This window comes from Miscanthus floridulus, chromosome 10 (genome assembly GCF_019320115.1).
Source record: "Miscanthus floridulus cultivar M001 chromosome 10, ASM1932011v1, whole genome shotgun sequence".
NCBI classification, from domain to species: domain Eukaryota; kingdom Viridiplantae; phylum Streptophyta; class Magnoliopsida; order Poales; family Poaceae; genus Miscanthus; species Miscanthus floridulus.
In genome coordinates this window covers 121,570,645-121,591,977 of record NC_089589.1, presented here as the reverse complement: position 1 = coordinate 121,591,977, position 21,333 = coordinate 121,570,645, and the positions used below count along the sequence as shown (strand labels likewise).

Sequence of the window (21,333 nt, the reverse complement as noted above, 5' to 3'; positions counted from 1 at the left end):
ACAGCCCACCCCAGTTGTCGGCGACCCACTGCGCCGTGCGGCTTGGGGTCGAGTTGCGCGGCTCCCACCGAGCCTCGCTCTTGTCGAGCTTCGGTTGAACTCGTCGAAGAGATTGTGGATTTGTCGCGGAGTTGGGTAGAAGGCGAGATCTCAGTAGGGTACTAGGAACCGAGAATAGATGGCTGGTACCAATCGTTAGCGACCGATAGCTGGAACGAGGAGAGCAGTAGAGACTTAGGCCCCGTTTAGTTCCGAAAATTTTTGGCTTTCGGCTACGGTAGCACTTTCATTTTTATTTGACAAAAATTGTCTAATTATATACTATTTAGGCTTAAAAGATTCGTCTCACAATTTCTTGACTAACTATGTAATTAGTTTTTTTTTTCGTATACATTTAGTACTATATGCATGTGCCGCAAGATTTGACGTGACGGGAAATCTTAAAATTTTTTTGTTTTTGGCTTGGAACTAAACGGGGCCTTAGAGAACAGCAGAGGATCAAGATATGCAGTGTGTGTCAGAGGCCGGTGGGATGGCGTGTGTACATATGCCTACCGTATGTATGTCGTATAATGATCAAGATATACAGTGTGTGTCCAACATTCCGTTACCGTACGATTTGTTCATCAGGCACGACCAACGTGTCTGGCACTGGTAGCAGGCCGGTGGTCCTGCACCAAGTTTCCATTGGTACGCATGCAGTGGGCCAAGGGGGACATATATGCAGATTCAATACGGGGCCCAAGCCCAAATATCTCTGCAGATTCAATACGGGGGCCCAAGCTCAAATAGCTTCTATTCGAATTAGAGTTCAGAAGAAGTACATCGATGCCGTCTCTGGCCCTCGCTCCACGGCTTATGACCGCCTCACCCTGGCCCACATGGCAGTGGGCTACTACAGCCTACAGGTCGTGTCGTTACAGAGTATAGTAACACTTAAATCGCTGGCTGAGGGTCTCCAAAAATATGTGTGGCATGGAAAGTTGCCAAAGAAACAAAAATAAAGTCTCTGTCATCCGATCCATGCAAGCGTGCGTAGCGAGACCCTGATTCCCCGAGTGACGGTGGCTCCAAAAATATTAAGCAGCACGCAGGCTCCTTAATATTTACTCCATGTAGTAGTAGTATTAATAGACACTTAATAAAGTGCATCTCACAGCATTACTACTATCAAACAAAGGACGGAGGATCACAGAATTGATCCTGAGATGGCCATCCATATAGCAGGCAGTGGATCCAACAACTGGTTTCCGTGAGCTCATCACCGGTGGGCGGTGGCGCCGCAACGTTGTTCAGTCTTTTATGCACCTCATTGTGACCTTATGCACTTCTCTTATGACACCCTTCTTTTTTCCTTGTCATGCTACCAAGTACCAATCAATCAGTCCTAACGAATCTGCACATGCAAATATATATAATGTGTACTAGTTAATTAGCTATGGGTGGTAATTCAACAAAAAAAATACCTTGTGCACAATGCATATATAAAACAAAATAACCGTTCCCATGTTTAAGCACTTATTACGTAAGGTCTTACTTTTATTACTTTGACACATCATCATCAATATTCTGTTTTCTTTCGACAAAAACAAATGTCTCCTTTGAAATAGTTGTCTTACACTAATCTGTCTCAATGTCTTCGACCAAAGAAACTGATATAGTGCAGTTGTTCAATTTAGGCATCCTAACTAATTAATCCATGGACGACGAGTGGAGCTTCTGAATTACTTTCTTAATTTTTGCCCTCCTGGTATAACTTTCTCCTACTTTTGTATTCGGCAAGTAAAATAATGTACTGCATGAAGATAATGCAAACAAACTAAAGAGCAGAGTGTATATATACACTACAATAAAAGATAATTTGGGTGCTGCAAACAAACAGCAACTATATATGTCACCGTATAGAGAAAAACTTGAAGGCTGAAATTACAAATTAGATAAAGTGCAGTTGATCTGCATGCAGTGAACTTACTCGAACATTGCTGATGTGAGCCAGCTTCGTCTTGTTCTCTTCTGATTCACACCACTTCTCCAGTTCCGTGCAACGACTTATCTCCAGCGTCTGAAGCTTGGTGAGTTGCTGTATGCATGCAGGCAACGACTTGATGCCGTGACATCCTGCGATGACAAGGCTTTTTAGGGAGGAGAGGTGGCCCAGCCACTCAGGCAGGGCTGATATGCTATCGCACCATTGCAACGTCAACGACTCAAGGGAAGTGAGGTGCCGCATGCTTTCCGGCACGTTTGTCAGGTGAGCTCCAGAGATTGTCAACTCTCGGAGGGCAGGGAAGTGGTGGAATAGCCTCATGCTCTGGCTGGAGTCGTCCTGTATAGTCAAATTCAATTTGATGGCCCCACTAGAGGAAGAGCAGTGATGACTGGTTATGTCTACCTCCTCCAATGATGAAATAACTTGGTCGCTGCACTATATATATGCACTCACGAAATGTTGGTGGGCATGGCTTCAACCTCAACCTTGGACAACCTAGTATCTCCAGACTGGTCCAGCACAGGGAACATGAACTCCTCCACACCATCCTCAACACAGTATGTTGTGTTCCACTCCTCCAAGCCATGCATATTTACTGACTTGGAAGGATGACAATCGACGGAATGCTCCTTTGCCACCACAAAATTCACTGTCGATTCTTTTAATGCCAGGCAATTCCCGGAGCTCCAGCTTTTCTAGGTGTGGTAACTGCCCAAGTGGTGGCAGGCTGCTACACGTAGGCATCTCCCTGAGTTCGATAGAAACAAGGTTTATGAGGTGACGATAAATGCACATGAGCCAGCCTGGAAAGCTTGTACTGCTGTAACCTTGGAGGCACATGCTCTTCAAACCAGTTGGTGGCACTAGTTGTTCCAACAAATCTTTGTCCTTCAAAATTTGAACCGCACGCTTGTATCTTGCAGACCAAGACAATGTTAACTCGAGAGATTATGTTTGTCTGACAACTTAACTTTAGTTGCTTCTTCTAGAGACCTTACATTTTCAAGACAACGTATTCTTAACTCACTGACATGGGCGCCCTCGAGCAGAGGAAGATTGCTGCAACCATTGAACTCATCAGCACGAACCTTGAAGAGTGGTAATGTTTGTGAATAATTTACCAGGGAACTGGCCTGATCCAGCAGTTCATCCGAGCACCCATCCAGCAATAAAGTCTTCAGCCCAAGTGTACCTATACTCTTTGGTAGGGACTTAAGCCAAGAACATTCCGTAAGATCCAGTGTATGCAATCTTTTGAGGTTACCAAAACTTTCTGGAAGAGATGCAATATTATAATTATAAGATAGGTCCAGGTGCTCCAGATTGGTAAGGCCACCGATCCCATAAGGGAAGACATAACTACCCCTGCCGTATCTGATTGAATTTCTTAGGCCCAAGTACTTGAGATTGGTGAGGTTTGCCAAAACATATGATAAATCTTGAACACCAATATCAAATACCCGTACCCCTGACATATTCAGGTGCTGTAGTGTGGTGAGGCCACGCACACCTCCCAGGTGCCGCATGCTGGTGCAGAATGACAGATCTAGATGCAACAAATTTTGGAGCTTCATCAGTGACTCTGGAAGTTCTCTGATTTGGGCACAGGATGACATGTTTAAATATTGTAAATCCATGAGACTTCCAATAGCTTCTGGTAGCCGATCAAGGCATTCACAAGATGATAAGTCCAAATATTGGAGTTGTGTGAGGCCACACAACGGTTCAGGTATTGCTTTTACACTTGAGCATCCAGATAAGTCAAGATGCTGCAAATTCCTGAGCTTACCAAGCCAGTCTTCCAGTTCCCTTATCCCAGAACAGCCTGACATGTCAAGATGCACCATACATTTTAAGTCCCCAAATGATTCTGGCAGTTTCGATATACTAGAACAACCAGACAAACATAGATATTTCAGACATCCAAGCTTGCCAATTGATTCTGGCAGTGCAGAAATCTGAGAAGATCCATTTATGTTTAGGTACTGCAGTTTTCCTAGCTCAGTGATACACTCCGGGAGACTCTCATTTTGCATTCTTGGAGCAATAAGACACCTCAGTTGCTTCAGTTTGCCAATTGAAGCTGGCAACAATATACCTGAGCATTCACTGAAATCCAAAATACGCAGACAGTTCGCAAATGAAAATGCACCACTCTGGATATGCAGTTCGCCACTATCTGAGAAGCGAAGTGCCCTAATCTTGGAAGGCAAAATACTTGCCAACTTTATTGTCTGGTCATAATTTTTTAGCAATGAATAGCGACAATATTTCTGGCCACGTGTATTTCTCTGCTGTGCGTTGAAATCTATTAGCTTGTCATCCATTGTCAATCTTGCCAGGTCGTGCACCAGGTCATGCATGGTGTACCGCACCACTTGCTCTCGAGAAGTCTGAAAGGACAAGTATATAGCAATATTGATTAGAAATGTCAACTAATGCTCACATTTTATAAAGAGAAGTAAAGTCCAACGATCAGATGCAAATAAACTGCAAGGAAACCCTGTTTACTTATGAGAATGGAGAGAGGGAATTAAGTAATAATTTTTTTAAAAAGGTTGATATCCAATTACAAGTTGCACCGAATTCTAGTACAATTCGTGTGCAGAATTTTTAGGACGTCCTTCTGAACAAGGTTCTGTTCAAAACTAATGTTTTTTGCAGTCTATGATATTTAATCTTCAATATCAATTATATCATAAATTAATCGGGCTTCATAATTATATATCCTAAGCTTGTAAGACAAAAGTCCAATCAAAGATATACACTAGGGACTACTAACTGCCTGGATTGGAAGTATAAAATACAACGATATGTACAAATTATTGTTTGTTACCAGAGTAAGTAGAATACAACAATATGCAATTATGCAAGTATAAAATTTCTTCTTTGCATTATTAAGAAATTTTTTATATACAAATACAAAGAATGTAAACAGCTCCACTAATATGATTAAGAACATTAAGTTCTCCAAGAAGCGCTGCAGCTACATCCCAAATTGTTATGGTTGTTGGATTTACTAGTAAATATGCTCATTTATATGTTACTAGTGAAAAATAATTTTCTCACGTTCCAACCTATAAACATGCTCATATATTTGGCATTGAAGTATGGCTGAAAAGGCCAAAGAAACTTCGGTTTATGCCCTTTAGACCTTTGTTGGCCCGTTAGATTCTAAAAACAGGGCTGTGTTGAGTGTGGTTATAGTTTCCATACCACAGCCACCCATTGTTACAGGATGAACTGCCACCATTCGTGACTACTCCACACAGTGACAAATGCATAGCGTGTGTGTATATGCATAGCGGAGGAAGATAAGAACAATGCTCATGGGATCATATAGTGTGCTCAGAGGTGGCGCACGAGTTGAAGTCACTGTGAATAGGATCACCAGAATGTCCACCGAATGAAGAAGGATACACGAACTGGATTGTTTGGTGAATACAAGACATGTTCCCAGCGTGGTTAGAGAGGGACCCACAAAAGTACTTTTTTTTAAAAGACCCACAAAAGTACTTAGTGAAGCTACATGCTACTTTACATGATATTACCTATAACTATATTTGATTGTATATATCATGCTTTTTAGGACTAGATAAAATATGTACTTCCGGGCAAGCATATTGCCACTTAGTGTTTTTTTTTACCACAACTAGAAATGCATAAGGGAAAATCATTCAACTAATTATCTACTATGGGTTTTGCTATGGTACACCCAAATAACTATGGACCGTTGATCTGGATGGTTGTAATTACATATTACCTCCTGACAGTTAATAAGAGAACTGTACTTTGTTTCTTCAAAAAAGAGAACTATACTTTATTATTTTGAGAAATAGGAAGGTAAGCCAAATTTTAGGTAAAGTATCTATAAATTAGATCTAACATGCATGCAAACATGCAAAGGCATATATATGAATGTTTCTCAACATAACATGTAACGTTTTTTTAATTAATTGGTCTATGCCGATCGGTTCCATACATACATGTCTTGTTTTTTCAACACATTGATCTATGTGGAGTTGTCATTTATCCCATGATGCTAAACTTGAGTTGTATTTTTTTGTTCAGTGTGACAAATATTGAGGTGTATTTTAGTTATTTACTTAAATTGAAACGTGAACGTGTTGGTATTTAAATTGTTTATTTATTTTACATGCTAGGCATGGGGTCTTGAACGTGAATTACTTGAACCAGGTCCAGCACAAGTGCTAGGCACAAGGGTGTACCTTAGCAAGGCCCATCAACTATATAGTGTATATGTTATGCATGCAACATGCCTATATGAAAGCATGACGTACAATAGGAATCAACTATAGTTATAATCATCAGGAAAAAGTAGTGTTCCAGAAGTTGTATGTAGCATACCGAGGGCAACTTTGAAACATGAAGAAAGGACATTCCCAGAAGTTGCTTGATATATTCCTTTGCCTTTGATTGCTCCGTAAAATCTAGAGCAATCCACTGTTGAGCCAAATCATCTCCGACAATATTATGGCCTTTGGGGAATATGGAACAATAGGAAAAGCATACCCTGAGCTGTGGTGGCATCCTTTCATAACTTAATTTCAAGGATGGAAGCACATCATTGTCTTCAGAAGATATATTCCAGATATCACTGCTATTTATTTCAATCCATCCAGACAGATCATCTATTTTTTGTAGCATGGATCCAACTACTTGAGCTGCTAATGGCACACCTCCACATTTCTTTGCAATATCCAATCCTATTTGCTCCATATTTTCTTTGTTAGGTTTCAGTTCAAACCTGCTAGATCTCTTAATTATTTCCCAACATATATCATCTTCCAAAGGTCGTAGCTTGTATGGTTCACCGGTGGAAAGTTTCCTTGCAATCTGTTCCTTGCGTGTAGTTACTACGACATCTACCTTACTGCCCTTGACCTGAAGCATTCTTCTCAGTTTGTCCAACTCGGTCATCTTTTCCTCCCATAAGTCATCTAAAACAATCAGAACCTTCTTGCCTAGGAGTAGGTTTTCAAGGCATTGGTTTATCACCTGCTGTATTCCCATATTTTGTGGACCTCCTTCGCTTGGTAGTTGAGAAATGATAGAGCTTCCTATTTTGTTCAAATTGAAGTCTTGGGACACATAAACCCATATACGATGATCATACATTTTGAACTGGGCATCATTGTAAACTTGTTTTGCCAAAGTACTCTTACCCATACCTCCAAGGCCACAGATAGTGACAATCACTATCTCATCGTTGTTGGTATTTGCAGATAACAGCTTTATGATTTCCTGCTTTTCTCCGTCCCTTCCAATCAATGGTTCTTCAGGCAAATATGATGTTGTTTCACGTTCATCATAAGGCTGCTCATTATTAGTATTACTGCCCTTTTTGAAGTCAAAGATAGCAATTTGTTTTTCAATTTTCCTCAGTTTTTCTCTCAAACTCTTCATCCTATTAGCCATAGCAATCTTCTTGTATGCCACTGGGAGACATGAGAGAACTCCTGGCATCTGCAAGAGTTAGATTTAGTTCTTAGTAGGAGCCTACACTAAGCAAAGATGCATCAAATTGTATAAAATTATGATGAATATAACCTATTCAATAACCACAAACTGAAATAAGAACATGCTAGATACTTGAAATCTCTTAGTAAAGAATGATCAAACTATAATATATCCCTACACACTGTCACACACAAATTAAGAAATATTGTTTTTGGATTCATATTTCTATTAAATATGAAAAAATTGTTTGCATCAATAGCCAAGAACATCACTAGGGGACCATTCATATTACTTACACTCTTTGTTGGAAAATATAAAAATATCTACATGATCTGGGAGGTGACACCTTACCAATTTATATAAAATATGTTCAAAATAAAGATAATTAAATGTTGTCAAAATTGTTTTTTCAATAATAGCTATAATGCAAGTATTTCCTTAAAATGTAAAACAAAGAAGATTGAGCAACTCAACCTTGAGGTAGAACACCACTACACAGGTGTCTCTTCAAGCCAGAAACGATATCTTAATAACTAATGAACAAACTGTAAGAACCGCTGTGCTAAAATCACAAAATGAGAACTTGCCTGTTTCTGATAAAAAATAAAATGACCAAAAAGATATCATATTATGTAAAATGATATCGGTCTTTATAAGATTTTTTCCATGCCACTATACAGCACATGTCACTTGCATGAGTCATGCCTGCCACCATGACTATTTTATCCACTCGCCGGCTAAGCCATCGAGATCCATTAATGTCTCAACCACCTCAAGAAGCCTGTAGGAGCACTGCCCCTTTACAATGCTTCGATAGCGCTGCATAGGCACCATAGTACTGCATAGGCACCATGCCAACCTCTTTCACAGCGGTGCACCACAAATATTGATGTATGCTTCTTGTGGCCCTCCATTCAAAATGGTGATGTCCTAAGCATCACCTGGACCACCACCCTCTTGCACCCTCCTAGCATCCTCACCCTCTCATATGCCTGCACCATGGTCACTCTACTAGTAGACGAAAGTAGCTAGCCATGGTGCTCCACTAAACAAGACAAAACAAGGCCATGAAAACATCATTTTACATACCTACTGTGATTTTTTAGCACACTCGGCTTCTTTCTCTTCGGAGCAAATTGGCCTCGTATCCCTAAGTCTCTTTCTCTATCTAAATCATCGCGTCCCATTATCCTCTTGTTTGACCGTCATGTGCGCAATTTCCAAATTGGACTTAAGGATCATTAGCAAGGTCCATGGCGGACTTACTTCTATTGTCAACCAATGGTCCATGGAACCACTGAGCCAGTCCATGAACACATGGACAACAATCATACATCTAGCGCATGGTGCCAGGCAACCACTAAAAGAAAATATAAGCAAACAATGGCTGACAGCATCGCCCTACTAATCAGTCTCTCATGCTGGAGAAAAATATATTCTACAAATAAAAACTCATGAGTAACAAAACGTACACGTAAATCCATTTATAGTCCATCCCCTCCCTTGAAAATTTCTCAAAATCGTTCATCAAAGTGCTATTGGATTCTGAAGTCCAATTCATGTGTTTCTAGCCACACTCCATGTCCAAATAAATTTCCTATAAATCTTGCACTGTCTGAAAGCACCAAAATGCAGCATATCCGATTCTCTTTTCCATCTAAGTTCCAAAATTGAGCTCTATCTGGCATATCCAACCGAATAGCTAGCCATCTCCTCTCCCAGGCCACCCAAACCGTAGCCCACCGGCACCCTATCTCCCCCTCCCCCAATGCGCCAGCCGCCGGAGCAGGCCGATGGCAAGGCCGTGCAGCTTGACGGGATGGCGGCGGCGGGGCTTTTTCCAGCTTTGCTTGCGTGTTTTCAGCGTGGAGGCAATAGTGGGACGGCGGGCCAAGCTCTTGCGCATGCTGCAAGGGGCTCGATTTGTGCGGCACTGGTGCCATGCTCACTACTACAGAAAACTTACTGGAGGCGGGTGTTTTCGATTTACCGAGGCAGGCATCAGTAACCGCCTCGGTCCAAAGGTCGTTGTAAATCACCGACTTTACCGAGGCGGTTGTATTGCCCGGCTCGGTAAATCATTTTTAAAAAATTAAAAAAACAAAAGCCCACCAGCGAGTCCATTTTGGAGCCCATTGGCGAGCCCGCTTGCTCCGCACGGCCCCACCGCCGCCGTCGTTGCCTCCCCGCGTGCCTCCACCACCGGATCCAGCGTCCCCGCGCCGCGCCGTGCCGCCATCGGGGGAGGAGAGAGAGGGCTCCCCGTGAACCGCCGTCGCTGGATCCGGCGTCCCCGTGCCGTGCCACCGCCTGAGCCCGCCGTAGGGGCCGCGTCGCCACTTCGAAGCCCCACCGGAGCGCACGGCACCCCGTCGCCGAGCCTCGTCGGTGCACGCGGCCCCCCGCTGCCAGGTGCGTGCCTCCTACGAGCCCTACCGGAGCACGCGGGCCCCCACCACCGAGCCCTCGCCACCGTGTGAGGAGAGAGGTGAGGGAGAGAAGAAAGAGAGAGGCCAGAGAGAAGAGAGTCGAGCGGTGCTGAGTCGGGGCCTGAGCGGCGCATAGGAGAGAGGTGTGGGAGAGAAGAGTGAGTGGATTTTCGAGCTAGGTTTTCGTTTGGGTTATATATTGTGGCCTGAGTTTTGGGCCGAGATGGGCTTCTAACAGGCTCGACCACATTAAACGCCTCCGTAAATCGATTTTGCAAGGCGGACAATTGCAAACGCCTCATTATTAATACTACTGCCCTTTCTGAAGTTAAAGCTATCAATTTCGTTTCTGACTTTGCTCAGCTTTTCTCTCAAAGTTTTCATCCTATTAGCCACGGCAATCTTCTTGTATGCCACTGGAAGACAGGAGAGAACTCTGGCATCTGCAAGAGTTTGAGTTTATTTAATTTCTTAGTTGGAACGTACACTAGGCAAAGATGCATCAAATTGTATATAGAACTATATGGAATATAACATATTCAATAACCACAAACTGAAATAAGAACATGTTAAATATATACTTCACATCTTTCAGTAAAGAAGAATCATAACTATAATATCCCTACATACTGTTAAAAAAATTAAGAAATAATGTTTTCTGGTTGGTGACTGATGTAAAATAATTAAAAAATTGGTACGCATCAGTAGTCTAGAACATTGCTGTAAAAATTTATATAAAACATGTTTCAAGTAGATAATTAAATTTTGTAAAATTGTTTTTTTATGAACAAACTATAATGCATGCATGGATTTCGCTGGAAAAATCAAGAAGATAGAGCTACTGAACCTCATGGTACAACGCCATTACACATGCCGCCATCCAGCAAGAAATGGTATCATAATAACTAATCAATAAAGCAAAAAAAATTTGCCATGCTAAAATCACAAAATGATACCTTTAATCTTTTTGAAAAAAAAATGAAAATGGTACAAAAGAATATCATAAAACATCAAATGATATTAGTCAGTATGGGATTTTCCAATACCATTGGACGGTACAAAGCACCTATTGTTGAATTGAAGATGCCTACCGCCGTAACAGTTTCATCCACTCGCCAACCTAGCCATTGAGATCCACCGATGCCCTAAACACCTCAAGTGGCCTATAAATAGTGCACTGTCGTTCACCATACTTCAATAGCACTGCATAGGCACCATGTTTAATTCTACCTCCTTTCATGCTCAATAAACCAACCCCTCAACAGCGGAGCACCACCATGGATCTATGCAGTGGCCCTCCACTCAAACCAGTGATGTGGTAAGCATCAATTGGCCCACCGCCATCTTGCACCCACCTAGCTTCCTCACTAATCTCCTTACAGCAACAAGGTCACTCTTGTAGTGGAGGAAACAATCCCTATATCCCTTAGTCTCTTTCTGTCTATTCCATCGTGTTATGTGTAACACCTTGAAATTTGCATTCTTTTGAAATAGCACAAATTGATTTATTTATGCAATTGTGTGAGCATTCAAATGTAGGAAATAATAACTTTTGTTGAATTAAAATCCATCATAAGGTTAGGAACATATTTCTGCATTACATGTTGCCGCATATTTATTTCTGTACTGTCTGGTTTTATTTTAAACTGAATTAAAATTCCTTTCGAAAATAATTTGGAAAATTCAGTTTATGCAGAAAAGAAAAAGGAAAAACTTCTCTCACCCCACCCCCCCCCCCCCCCCCCCCCCCCCCCCCCCCCCTCTCTCTTTAGTTTCAGCCTGCTAGCCTTTCCCTTCTTCGCTCCGCAAGCCCAGGGCGCCAATCCGGCTCAGCGCGCTCGCCCTCTAGCCCATCTAGCCGGCCCAGCCGGAGCATAGGTGTGCGTTCCCCTTTGCAAAGTCTAACCGACGACAGGTCGCGCTCTAGCGCTTGTGCGCGACCTACGCGACCTGCGCCCATGCGGCCTGGCCCTCCTGCTCCTTCCGTGCCCACGCGGCCTGGTCTGCCTTGCATGCAAGGCCGTGCATGCTGTTTGATACAGATACGACACTTGCTGCAGCTGGTAGTGCTCCACTCATTTTTTTTTTGTTTTGTTTTCTTCCTTTTAAAAATGCGATAACTTTTTTGTACCTAGTCTGGTTTTAGTTTTATTTGCACCATTATGTTTCTTATGATGAGATCTATAGAACTAGACCCATGATGCCTATATTTTGGAATATACTTTATATAATGGTAACTTATGCTCTACATAGAGTAGCTACTCATGTAATAGCTTGTCACTTGCTCAAAATATAACTTGCTAGATGCTTTGAAATTAAACTTGCCACACACAAGGTCATTCTTTTAGTTAGTTTAGTGAGTTAATGAGTTTCATTTTTTCAATTTTCCTTTTATTTTAATGAGTTATTAGTTTCATTTTGTAGTTTTCTTTTGAGTTTAATGAGTTATGGGTGTCATTTTTTTAATTTCTGTTTTCCATTTAGTCTTAGTTGTTAATTTCAGTTTTATTTTTCGTTGCCCATTTCAGTTTCAGTTTTATGTTTCATTTTTTACTGTGTATACTTTTTTAGTTTCATTATTTCATCTTTTCGTTGTTTCTTTTATTTAGTTAAATGTTTTTTCTTATTTTCAGTTTTCAGTCAAGTTTTTTTTTGTTTTTAAATTTTAGTTTTCAGTCAAGTTTTTTTAATGTTTTCTACTTTCAGTTTTTAGTCTCCCTTTAAGGTTCGAATGCATCCCTAAATCCTACATATTAGTTGTATAATAACTTACCCTTCAAGTTGGCACCTTATGCAATGCTTCTTCTAATAATTTACCTCTCATGATGCAACTTGTCTTATTTTGGGTCGCTACTCTTGTCTTTTTAATAAATATCCCTCCAACTGTCAGCTAGTCATATTTCCCGGGTTATATATAATGGGTTTTATAATAGCTTGACCATCTAGTTGACAGCTTATGCAATACTTGTTTTAATAATTTGCTCTCAGGTTGCAGCCTGTGTTGTTTTGTATCTCTACCCTCATTTTTTAATAAATGCCCCAGTTGGCAGCAAGTCAAGTTTCCTAGATTTTGTTTATTTCAATAATTTGCCCCTCTAGGTTGCGAATTCTTTTTATTTTGGGTCTGTTACTCTTTCTAGGGATTAGTACCTTTATGTAAATAAATATATAACAAATTTATTATACCCTATGTTAACAATCGATGCGCATACCATGTAAAAGCTTTAGTATATTTTTGTAGTGGCACATTTAGTATTTCATGGTAACAACTTCTTTCATAAATCTCCTAGCATATTTTAACACATAAATTGCTATTAAAATAAAATTCTTCGAAACATAGGCAAGTAAGGTCTAGTTTTGTTCGCCTCGTCACATAGAACCACAGGCTGAGGGCACATGCTAGGCTTGTCACGCATGGGCGGTAGGCTGCCGGGGGCGCGGTCGCATGCAACAGACTGTGGAAGTGGGTCATGCGTGGGGGGTCGGGCGCATCCAACAGAGAATCTGGAAGTGGGTCACGCGTGGGGGGTCGCGCGCTGACGTTCAGCGTGACCCGTCGTGCAATATCCCTGTCCTTCACCTTCCTCCCCTCTCTGGTCGACTGCCAGCCAAGAATCGTGCCCTCTCTCACTGCCACTCCGGGGCCGCACGTCGGTGCCATCCCCTTCCATGCTCCGTCACCGAGTCAGACTCTACCTGGGGTCGATCCGCCCGGATTCCGCGCGATTTGGGCGTGCGCTCCACGCCTGCACCTCAATAAAGCCCAAGCCCTGTGCACACGCCGCTCTTTTTCCAACACTAATCGAAGCAGTCACCGTATTCCGAGCTCGCCGCGCCGCTCAAGGCCTAGCAGCACCACCGTGACTTCGGTCCGCTACGCCGCCACTTTTCCTTCGTCCGTAACCCACTGTCGAGCTTCGTGTCTGGGTGACGAAGCTGTCCAGCACTCTCCGGGCCTATATTTCGTTCTTGGTTGCTCAAGCGATATTGCCAAACCTATGCAGGAACTCCTGTCCACCCAACCGAGCCTCTTGTCATCTGCTCTCCCTCTCCATTCGCGAAAAGTCCCCAGGTGAGTTCGCCATAGTCTCCTCTTTCTCCGCGTGCTTTTCCCATGTCAAACTGAGGCCCTAGGCCATTTTCCATGTGCGCCGGTGACCTTCTCGCCACCGGCAATGGTTGACCAGTGCGCTGGAGTACTGTTGAAAGCTCTAGTTTGGTTTTGATAAATTGATGAAACCCTAAGTGCTAACCTAGTTTATCAAAATGATTATGACATAGGTAGCACTACTCCAAGTGATGAAGCAATGGCGAAGATCATGACGATGGTGATGGCGTGGTGATGATCAAATGCTTAAACTTTGAAAAGAAGAAAGAGAAAAACAAAAGGCTCAAGGCAAAGGTATAAATTATAGAAGCTATTTTGTTTTAGTGATCGAGACACTTAACGAGTGTGATCACATTTAGGATCGATGGCCATACTATTAAGAGGGGTGAAACTCGTATCAAAATGCGGTTATCAAAGTGTCACTAGATGCTCTAACTCATTGCATATGCATTTAGAATCTAGTGGAATGCTAACACCCTTGAAAATGTTTGTGAAAAATATGCTAACACATGTGCACAAGGTGATACACTTGGTGGTTGGCACATTTGAGCAAGGGTGGAGAAGTTAGAAGTGAAATGGAGTTGGTCGCAAAGATGCTGGCGTCGGTCAACTGACCGGACGCTGGGTCGCTCAGCGACCGGACGCTGAAGGACTGCGTCCGGTCGGACTGACATGTCGGCACGGTACCTAGGGTATTGCACCGGACGCTGGGCAGTGTCCGGTCGAGGTGGACCGGACGCGTCCGGTCGGCAAAAGTCAGTTTTGGGAGCTTACTGGAAACGACCGGACACTGGGGTCTGAGCGTCCGGTCACTTATGCCGGAGCGTCCGGTCAATTAATAGCCGTTGAGATCTAGTAGCTCAGGTTTAACTCAAAATGACATGTGGCTTACATCGGGCGATCGGACGCTGGGTCGAGCATCCGGTCATCCCGTGTTGTGCCCAGTGAAGGGGTACAACGGCTCTATTTCGTAGGGGCTTCTATTTAAGCCCCATGGCCGGCTCAAGCTCACTCACTTGGCCATTTTCATTGACATAGCAACCTTGTGAGCTTAGCAAAAGCCCTCCCACTCATCTTCATCATTGATCCATCATCATTGTGAGATTGGGAGAGAATCCAAGTGCATTGCTTGAGTGATTGCATCTAGAGGCACTTGGCATTCATGTTGCGCTGCGGATTTTGTTTGTTTCTCTTGGTGGTTGCCACCACCTAGACGGTTGGAGCAGCGGTGGAGGATTGGCACGAGTTGGTGATTGTTCGTGGCCATCTCCGGTGATTGTAAGGGGAGTTGTACCTTCCCCGGCGGAGTGCCGAAAGGTAACTCTAGTAAATTGCTCGTGTCATTGAGTTACCTCACTTGTGGGTCGGTTCTTGCGGTGTCCTATCGTGTGGATGAGGTTTGTGAAACACCTCTTAGCCGCCGAACCACCAAGTGTTGGTCGACACAATGGGGACGTAGCGTGTTGGCAAGCCAGTGAACCTCGGGAGAAAATCGATTGTCTCTTGTCTTTGGCATTCTCCCGGTGATTGGCTACATATTCATCTTGTAATTGGTTCATCCCCTACACGGCGGTATAATCACCCTACTCACTTATTTATATTCTTGCAAACTAGTTGATACAAGCTCTTTAGTGTAATTAGAATTGAGAGCTTACTTTATTATTTACATTCATCTAGTGGAGCTCTTTAGAGTAGCAAGATTGAGAGCTCTTAGTGAGTAGTTACATAGCAAGTTTGTGTGCCTAAGTAATCATTGCAACTAGAATTGTTGGATAGGTGGCTTGCAACCCTTGTAGAGCTAGAGCAAGTTTGTATTACGCTATTTGTCATACTAATCAAATTGCTCTAGTTGATTTGTAGATTTTTAAATAGGCTATTCAACCCCCCCTCTAGCCATATTAGGACCTTTCAAGTGGTATCGGAGCCGTGGTCACCGTTTAATTAAAGGCTTAACAACCTCGGTGTCAAATTATGGCTCAAGTTGTGTTCAACCATGTGGGGGGCAAACCACCTTTCTTTGATGGCACAAGCCATGGTTATTGGAAAAGAAAGATAAGGGTGTATCTTGGTTCAATAAATGATCAAGTATGGGATGTAACCGAGAATGATTATGCTATCATTGATCCCGACAATCCCACCAACCAAGATAAGTCTAACAAGCAATGCAATACAATGGCTCTCAACACCTTATACAATGCCATTGATCCAAAGGTTTTTGAGCAAATCAAGGATTGTGAAAGAGCAAATGAAGTGTGGAGGAGATTGGAGGAAACATATGAGGGCACACCGGCGGTGAAGAGTGCCAAGTTGTATATTCTCAAGGACAAGTTGACAAGCTTCAAGATGAAGGAAGATGAGAGCATTCTGAAGATGTTCCATCGATTACAAGTGATTGTCAATGACTTGAAGGCTTTGGGAGAGAAGATCAAGGATGATGATGTCTCTCATCGATTCTTGATGTGCCTACCTCCAAGGTTTGAGATGTTGAGATTGCTTATCATAAGAGGAGGATTAAAGGATATCACCCCTAACCAAGTACTAGGTGATGTCATGACACAAGAGACATACCGTGTGGAAAGGGAAGGGGATGACAAGGATGACAAGAAGGAAGAAGAAGATAAGAAGAAGAAATTAAAGCATAGTATTTAAGGCTAGCTCATCATCATACAAGAACAAGGGCAAGTTCAAGAAAGAATCAAGTGATGATGAAGACCTTAGTGATATTGATGATGAGCCTATGGCTCTCTTTGTGTGCAAGATGGGCAAGTTCATGAAGAAGAAGGGCTATGGTGCAAGAAAAAGAAGAGATCATACCAAGAGCAAAGAATATGTGAGAAGATGCTACAATTGCAAGAGTCCCGATCATGTAGTAGCTAATTGTCCTTACAATAGTGACAATGATGAAGATGAGAAGAACAAACACAAGAAGGACAAGAAAGAAAAGAAGGAGAAGAGGATGACCTTCCAAAAGAAGAAGAAGGGTGGAGGCTATGTGGTCATTTGGGATAGTGATGGCTCATCGGATAGTGATGACTCTAGTGATGATGGCAAGAAATCAATCAAGAAAGCACTAGCAAGCATCGCCATCAACAACAAGCCCTCCATCTTCGACACTTCATCAACATGCCTCATGGCTAAGCCTACCAAGGTAAAATATGATGAGAGTGATGATGATGAATGTGAAAGTGACTCATGTAGGGATGATAATGATGATGATGATGATGAGTACTCTAAGGAGGAGCTCATAGACATATGTGAGCAAGTGCACGCTTGCAATGAGATGAAGAGAAAGGAGTGCAAAGAATTGCGCAAGAGAGTAAAATTTCTTGAGCAATCCTTTGATGAGCTCAATGCCACTCATGAGAGGCTAATGGATGCCCATGAGAAGCTTGGCAAAGCTCACTCAAAGCTTGAAAAAGCTCACTCCTCTCTCATTGAGCAAGTCAAGAAGGAGGAAGCCAAGAAGGAGCAAGTGATAGTTACATGTGATGTGGGACTAACATGTGATCTTATTAATAAATCTTCTTATAAGCCTATTGCTATTGCTTCCACTAACACTTCTTGTAGCACTACCACTTTCACTCCACCTAAGAATGATGCATCACTAGTAGTGAAAATGAGACCCTCAAGAAGGAGGTGAATGAGCTCACTCGTGCCTTAGGCAATGCCTATGGTGGAGAAGCCCGCTTGCTAAAGTGCTTGGGTAGCCAAAGGTTTTCTCTCAACAAAGAGGGATTAGGCTATACCCCCAAGAAAGGCAAGGCGGCCTTTGTCACTCCCAAAGCTAGCTTTGTGAAGGGCAATGGTCGGTTTTGCAATAGATGCAAGCAAGTTGGGCATATAGAGGAATATTGCAAGATTAACAAGAACAAGCTACCTAATGTATCCTCAATTAAATTTGATTCTTGTTACATGCTTTTTAAGGGTGCCAATGGTGTGAAGGCTAAGTTCATTGGTACACCAATTGTGGGCCCAAAGAAGAAGGCCATTTGGGTACCAAAGACCTTGGTAACTAACCTACAAGGACACAAGCAAGTTTGGGTACTTAAAAGGAATTGATCCTCTTTTGTAGGTCAATTATAAAGCCAGAGGAAGGCATTGGGTACTTGATAGTGAGTGCACACAACACATGACCGGTGATCCAAGAATGTTCAATTCAATCAATGAAAATAAGAGCAATGAGATTGATAGTATCACATTTGGTGACAATGGCAAAGGCAAGGTCAAAGGGCTTGGTAAGATTGCAATATCCAATGACTTGAGCATTTCCAATGTGCTATTAGTAGAGAGCTTAAACTTCAACCTATTGTCGGTAGCTCAATTATGTGATCTTGGTTTTAAATGCATATTTGGTGTGGATGATGTAGAGATCATAAGTGTAGATGGATCTAACTTGATATTTAAAGGTTTTAGATATGAGAATCTATACTTGGTTGATTTCAATGCTAGAGAAGCTCAATTGACAAAATGTTTGATCACTAAGTCTAGCATGGGTTGGTTATGGCATAGAAGGCCTGGTCATGTTGGAATAAAACAATTGAACAAGTTGATTAACCATGACTTAGTTAGAGGCTTAAAAGATGCCACATTTGAAAAGGATAAGCTATGTAGTGCATGTCTAGCCGAAAAGCAAGTTGGTAACACACATCCTAAGAAGAGCATGATGAGCACATCTAAAGCATTTGAGTTGATGCACATGGACTTGTTTGGACCAACCACATACACTAGCATTGGTGGTAACAAATATGGATTTGTGATTGTGGATGATTTCACTAGATATACATGGGTATTCTTTCTAATAGACAAGAGTGATGTGTTTACAATATTCAAATCATTTGTCAAGGGCATTCACAATGAATTTGAAACAACCATAAAGAAAGTGAGAAGTGACAATGGAAGTGAATTCAAGAACACTAGAATTGATGAGTTGTGTGATGAATTTGGAATTAGACATCAATTCTCGGCCAAGTACACTCCTCAATCAAATGGATTAGTTGAAAGGAAGAATAGAACTTTGATTGACATGGTAAGATCAATGTTAAGTGGGTACAATGTGAGTCATTCATTTTGGGCCGAAGCAATCAACACGGCTTGCTGTTATAGCAACCGACTTTATTATCACCCCATGATGGAGAAGACACCTTATGAGCTTTTGAATGGAAGAAAGCCCAACATAGCATATTTTCAGGTTTTTGGATGTAAATGCTACATATTGAAGAAAGGCACTAGATTGAGCAAATTTGAAAAGAAATGTGATGAATGTTACTTGCTTGGTTACTCCACTACTAGCAAGGCTTATAGAGTTTGAAATTTGGCTAGTGGTACTCTTGAGGAGGTTCATGATGTGGAGTTTGATGAAACAAATGGTTCCTAAGAGGAAGATGAGAATCTAGATGATGTAAAAGGCACTCAATTGGTCAATGCAATGAAGAACATGGACATTGGTGATATAAGGCCTAGAGAGGTGATTGATGTTGAAGATGACAAAAATCAAGTGCTCTCTAACTCAAAAGTGCAAGCTAGTGGCTCTCATGATCAAGTTCAAGCAAGTACTAGTCATGACAAAGTGCAAGATCAACAACAAATGGCTAGTTCATCATCTCAACCAAGTGATCAATCAAATGCAAGCAATCAAGTGCAAATGCTTCAACCAACCAATGTTGTAAGAGATCATCCCTTGGACACTATCATTGGTGATATTTCAAGAGGTGTGCAAACTAGATCAAGATTGGCTTCATTTTGTGAGCATTTCTCATTTGTGTCATCCATTGAACCTAAGAAGATAGATAAAGCCTTGAAGGATGTTGATTGGGTCAATGCTATGCATGAAGAGCTAAACAACTTCACAAGAAACCAAGTATGGGAGTTAGTTGAGAGGCCTAAGGATCATAATATGATTGGAACCAAGTGGGTCTTTCGGAACAAGCAAGATCAAGATGGGATAGTAATAAGGAACAAAGAAAGATTAGTAGCTCAAGGTTACACTCAAGTTGAAGGTCTTGACTTTGAAGAAACATATGCCCCAGTTGCAAGATTGGAAGCAATTAGAATCTTGTTAGCCTATACTTGTGCCCACAACATCAAGTTGTACCAAATGGATGTGAAGAGTGCATTTCTCAATGGGTACATCAATGAGCTTGTGTATGTTGAGCAACCTCCCGGTTTTGAAGATGAGAAGAAACTCAACCATGTTTATAAGTTGAGAAAAGCTTTGTATGGATTGAAACAAGCACCTAGAGCATGGTATAAGAGATTGAGGGATTTCCTACTCTCTAAGGGATTCAAGATGGGAAAGGTTGACACCACTCTCTTCACCAAGAAGCTTGAAAATGATTTGTTTGTAATGTAAATCTATGTTGATGATATTATTTTGGGTCAACAAATCAAGATTTTTGTGAGGAGTTTGGCAAGATGATGGCAAGTGAGTTTGAGATGTCCATAATTGAAGAGCTTAGCTACTTCCTTGGTCTTCAAATCAAGCAAATGAAGAATGGCACATTTGTGAGTCAAGGCAAGTATATCAAGGGCATGCTCAAGAAGTTTGGAATGGATGATAGTAAAGCTATTAGTACACCAATGGGGACAAGTGGAAGCTTGGATAATGATGCTAGAGGCAACATGATGGATCAAAAGATGTATCGGTCTATGATTGGAAGCCTACTCTATGTGACCGCATCAAGGCCGGATGTGATGTTTAGTGTATGCATGTGTGCTAGATTTCAAGCCTCACCAAGAGAGTCATTTGAAGGCAACAAAGAGAATATTGAGGTACTTGAAGCATACACAAAATGTTGGATTGTGGTATCCCAAAGGAGCAAGATTTGAGTTGATTAGATATTCGGACTCCGATTATGCGGGATGCAAAGTTGAGAGAAAGAGCACATCGGGCACATGTCAACTATTGGGAAGATCACTTGTATCTTGGTCATCAAAGAAGCAAAATAATGTAGCACTTTCAACCGCCGAAGCGGAGTACATTTCGGCCGGTAGTTGTTGTGCTCAATTACTTTGGATGAAGGCTACTCTGAGTGACTTTGGAATTAAATTCAAGCAAGTGCCATTGCTATGTGACAATGAGAGTGCCATAAAGCTCACCAACAACCCGGTTCAACATTCAAGAACAAAGCATATTGATGTCCGCCATCATTTCATAAGAGATCACCAATAAAAAGGGGACATTTGCATTGAGAGTGTGGACACCGAAGATCAACTTGCCGATATCTTCACCAAGCCACTTGATGAGAAGAGGTTTTGCAAGCTAAGGAATGAATTGAACATACTTGACCTCTCCAATATGTGTTGATGCATCCCCATTATATGACATG

At 42.0% G+C, this 21,333-nt stretch overlaps 1 pseudogene; it reads right to left on the bottom strand.

Moving 5' to 3' along the window:
• Window positions 1–781: 781 nt before the first annotated feature.
• LOC136487082 (putative disease resistance protein RGA1) overlaps window positions 782–21,333 on the bottom strand; it is a 28,480-nt pseudogene continuing 7,928 nt past the window's right edge.